Source organism: Canis aureus, chromosome 30 (genome assembly GCF_053574225.1).
Source record: "Canis aureus isolate CA01 chromosome 30, VMU_Caureus_v.1.0, whole genome shotgun sequence".
In the NCBI taxonomy this organism is placed as follows: Eukaryota; Metazoa; Chordata; class Mammalia; order Carnivora; family Canidae; genus Canis; species Canis aureus.
The window spans coordinates 40,280,850-40,286,089 of NC_135640.1; positions in this window are offsets into that span (position 1 = coordinate 40,280,850).

Below are 5,240 nucleotides of genomic sequence, written 5' to 3' on the forward strand. Positions count from 1 at the left end.
CCATGCCTCCCCTCCCCGCTCCCCTCTCCTTTCCCTCCCTCCATCTCCCTGCCTCCCCCCCCTCGCTGCTTCTTCTCTTCCCTTTCCTCTGTTTCCTTTCTTTCTTTCCAAATGTAACCACGACAAGAAGCAGAGTGAGATTCCAGGCCCTAGAGAAGGCCTGGCGGAAAGCCGAGGGCTGGTGCCAAAAGTTAAGCCTCAGAGGGGCAGGAGGGCGAGGCCGAGGGAGGTTGCAGGGGTCCTAGCCTGGGCGGGGAGGAAGAGGCAGGTGTGCGGGGAAGGGAGGCGGGGGCGACCAGCACAGTGGATGGCCCTCCACGGGGTCCCGTGTGCCGCGTGGGAGTTGCCCCGAGGCTCCCCAGCACCCGGCCCCATGCCCTTGACCGCAGTCCTCCCCGTGTGTGAGGAGCCGAGGCACACTCAGCCTCCCAGGTGGGGTCAGACAGGGCGCCCTCCCAGGGGACGAGGGGCGGCACGGGCGTCAGGGCAAGGTGCTCCCCGGCTGGGCTGCCCTGACTCTGGCGGGAGCTCGGAAGCTTCCCTCCAGGGGAGGTGGGACCCTGGGGAGCCCTCCCCCTCGGTGGACAGTGCAGAGAGGCTGGCCGTGAGGATGCTGGGGAGGCCACCAGAAGGTTGAGGCCGGCCCGCCCCAGGAAAGCCTTGCTTGGGTAGGCTGGGGTGACAGCTTCCTGTGACAGGTCCCAACAGGCCACCGCCAGCTTTGATAAATGACGGAAAAATGTGCCCAGATAAGTAGAAGCGGTTCTGGTGACTTGCATCCTCAGCAGCTGCGTGGTTATCAGCATCCACTCCTCCCTCCTAATGCTCCCCCGCAGGTGGGAGGTGTGGCCCAGCACCAATTGGGGCCACCCAGTCACCCCACGTCCCTGAGGCAGCCGGCCCCCTTGGCCCCCTTGGTCCCCTTGGTCTCCTGAGCTCACCAGGATGCCAAGTGGGGACAACGACGTTCATCCAGTGGTGGGGAGGGGGATGCCCAGGAGGAGCCCGGGTGGAGTATTTAGTCATCCCGGGCCACCCTCAGCACCCAGGGCTGCTCCTGAGGGTCAGGGGAATGGGACTGTTAATCCCACGTGTCAGCTTGGCTGGGCTGGACTGCCCAAACATTCAGTCAGACGTTATTCCGGATGTTACTGCGAGAGTGCTTTGGGATGAGACAGGTGAACATTTAAATTGATGGACTTTGAGTCAAGCAGATTGCCCTCCATAACGTGGGTGGGCCTCGTCCAATCAGTGGAAGGACTTAATGGCACTAAAACTGATTCCCCTGAAGAAGAGGCCACGCTGCCCGCACTGGATCTTAACTTGAACTGCGGGCTCCCCCTGCAGCTGTGGGACACGCCACCCACCACACTTGTGTGAACCGAGTCCTTAAACTGAACCTCTAAATATTTATATATCCATCTACTCTTGTGCTGTTTCTTTGGAAATCCCCAACAAACAGGGAGTCTCAGGCCGGCTGAGCGGCTCCTTCCCCCACGACCAGGAGGGAAGCCACGCCCTCGGCAGTGTGGGTGACAAGCATCAGAAGACCCCCTCCTTCCGCCCCCAAATTGGCCAGGGCCCTCCATCCTCAACATCTCTACGGCCGGAGTGTGGGGACCATGACTGTCGCTGCTCCTCGTCACCAAGCCCCTTGCAGCCACGCTGTGCTTCCCACCCACCCCCCCCTCAGGGCTCCGTGCCAGTCTCCTCTGCTTCCCTGGGAGTATTTTTGTTTTTCTGTTTCAGAAGAACTCCCACAAAAGGTGTGGTTTGGGGCACAACTACCTGAACTCCCCCTTTCCCGGAGACGAAGGTCCCATCGTGGAGTTTGCCTGGGTGGAGACAGCAGGAGCGCAGGCGGGGGATGGGGAGACCTGAACAGCCACCTTGGTGGGAGCCCATCCCTCCAGCCCAGAGAAGCCGGGTCCTAGGAGCTTATTGACCGGTTGGGAAGAGTCCAGAAAGGGCCGGGAGGCTCCCTCCTCATGGACACCCCATTCATATGCTGGAGCCAAAGGAGGGGACGGTGTTCTCAGCTACTGCCTGGCTGCTCCAGGAAGGGTCCAGGATCTGCTCTGAGGGTGACCCCAGGCTGCTCCCATTCCCCACCAGCATCAAGGTGAGACCCACAGCCTGGCCCTGACACACCCCAGCATGCCGGCCTCCCAGGACCTCCAGCCAGCGGCCACCCGAAGTCTCACTCTCCAGGTTGGGGACCTCCGGCTTCCTCCCTTCACTCCCCCTCTCCGCCCCCCGCCCCTGAGGCCAGCTCTCTCCATCACCCACCGTCCTTCATAAAGTGGACAGAGGGACGGGGAAGGCAGTGGGGCTCGGTGGCGCTGCCCTTTATAACCAAGAGGTCAGGAAATGACCCACAGTGCTCGACAGGGACACGGTCCTGTGCAACAGACACCTATCCAAGGACAGAGGACATGCATGATGAGTGAACGCTCCAGTCCGGCTCCTTCCTCCTGCATAGCTGGGGTTCTGTGGCTTTAACACGCCTGTAAAAGCAACTGGGCAAATCATAAAAACAAGAAGAAAGTCTATGCAAGAAATGGGAGCACCCGGGCTCCGTGCCTGGTGAGCCGCTTCACCACCCACTTTGTTAGCGGGCTGGCGAGAGAGACGTGAACCGCGGTGTTCAGGTTCCCACTGTCCTCCGACTTGCCTCTGGTGAGAGCCGACGTACATTTCTTTAATTTATGGAGGTGAAATGCACACCGCATTTCCAGGTGAACCATCGGTGGCAGCACATTCACAACGTCGGGCTACCACGGCCCCGTCTAGCTCCCGCATCTCCATCCCCCAACGTGACACCCTCCACCCATCCAATGGTTTCTCCCCCTTCCCCCTCTGCCGGTGCCTGCCAGCCGCCGGTCCATCTCACGGATCTGCCCATTCTGGACATTTCACGTACGTCGAATCGTATAATATGTGACCTTTCAGCAGGACTCCGCTTCTTTTATAGCTGATAATATGCCAGCGTACGGATGGAGCACATTTGTCTATCCCTTCACCCACGGATAGACATCTGCTTGTTACCCCCTCTGGGCTGTTGTGGGTGGTGCTACGGTGTACGGGAGCTTATGTAAGTCCCTATTTGCAATTCTTTCGAGGTACGGACCACCTGTGGTGTTTCACACTTCATCAAATTTCAGACCTGCTCAGTTTTCAGGCATCACGACTTGATCAAGGACACCAGTCAGGCATGGTGGGGCCAGGCCCAAGACTGAGCTGTCCTGACCGAGCACCGTGCTCTCTCTCTGTGGTGGCCACCTTCATGATAAAGGTCCCCGTGCAAGGAAATGGGAGGTGTGTTTTACCTGCCTTAGTAGGTTGGCCTAACAGCCACCAGGTCGGCCACAGGCAATGTCATCAAATGCCAGCCCCGTGGCCTTCCACCACCCACCAAGGCCACGTGAAGTAGCTGGGTTTGCCCACATGCCAGAGCAACTGGAAGAGCCCTGGTTGGGGCCTGAGTGCAGGATCCCATGGTCCGAGGCAAAGGCCTGTGTTTCCTTGGGAGGCTAATCCTGAGTCTGGGTGGAGGGAGGCAAGCAGGAGGAACGAGCTTATGAGGGAAGCCCCACCCAGTTACTCAGCGCCAAGTAAACATCTATTATTCCCACTCGGGGCTAAAGGGATGAGAAGGAAAGTTTCCTGGTCATGCTGCCTTCCCAAGAAGCCACTGTGAGCCTTTGAGGCTTATCTGCAGGGAGAGGGAAAGCAGGTGTGGATTAATCACAAGACCAGGCGACCAGTTCTAAATCAATGGGGCAGGTCTTGGGGTCAATTGCGATGCACATCGATGAGGGCGTCATGGCTGCGCACCCTCCCTTCTCCCGCACAAGAGCGCTGAAGCTCTCCACGCCTGCCCCAGTCGTTGGCGCTGGGGGAAGTGAGAGAAAGCTCGATGCATGGATGGTGAAAGTCATGGCAGCTGCCCTAAAAGGTGAAAGCAGATCCCCTTGATTCTGGTACATCGAGACCCCACAGGGAGAAGGTGTCCCCTGCTCATGGCTAGCCCACCCCACACCAGCTCTCTCACGTAGTCGGCTGTGGTCAAATCTTGCCCCCGTTTCTTCTAGCGCTTGTTCATCACGTTTACCCCTCTGTTGGTTTGCTTTTCCTGTTTGATATTTTAGGCTTTAATTTCCAACTGTGGAAGATGGAGATTTAGCTTGTTCACAACAACCTCACTCATGCCCACAGCCACTCGGTGAGTCATACTGCCGCTTACAATGAAAGCAAAATTCACTGTTTGTATATCACTGTGATGGTCAATACGATGAGACCTGCCCCTTGCCCATATGGGCACAAATGAGAACTTTCCTACCACACAGCGAGGAAGGTCGGATAACATGTGGGTCTCCTTTTACGGGACCAGCTAAACATAAAGGAGCGAAATCTCCAGAGGCCAAGAGAAGAGAGACATAAAGACAAGCACCATCTCTGCACCAGGGGGCTTGGGTTGAGCATCTCAGGGGCAGGAGGTAAGGCCTGGCCCATGGCTGGTGGTGAAACCCTTAAAGGGCCCCCAAGTAGCAAAGGAACAACACCCAAGAGCATATTGATCTTGGCCGGTGCTGTGAATGGGAAAAAAAAAAAATCCCCCTTGAGAGTTGGTGGGGTTGGGCCTGGCCCCTTCCCAGCCCTGAACTCAGCACAAGGCTGATCCCAGGCTGGCAGGACAACCCCAAGTCTGACAACCACGAATCCTCAGCCCAGGCACCACAGGTTCCCACGGGCACTGCTCTGCCAAACATGAGCTCACAATCCAAAATTACAACGCGCAAGGAGGACGATCCCCCTGCAGATCCGGTAAAGAGAGAAATGAGATTCCTAAGAATCTCAGGAAGTCAGATGATCTCAGGAAGTCAGATGATCCTCAGCTTTAGGTTAAACACGTCTACAGTGATCACAGATGTAAAACAGGGAGTTGGAGACAACTTTTGAGGACTTTTAGGAATGAAAACCACAGGGATTGAGAGAAAAGTGCCGGTGGGCAGGCTAGCTGCAGATTGGACCAGCCTCCTCACGGCCAGGTCAGATCCACTCAGCGGCGAGAAGGTTCGGCTCCTGTGTGGCTGGCGGTGCAGACAGTAGCACGGGGAGGTGGGAGGTGGGAATGAGGCCAGGATGCTGAGATTTAAGGAGAAAATTAGAGCACTGTCCTCAGAATGTCGATGACGCCAGTGGCTGTTTGCTGGCTTGTCCTTTTCTGTCTAGAAGTC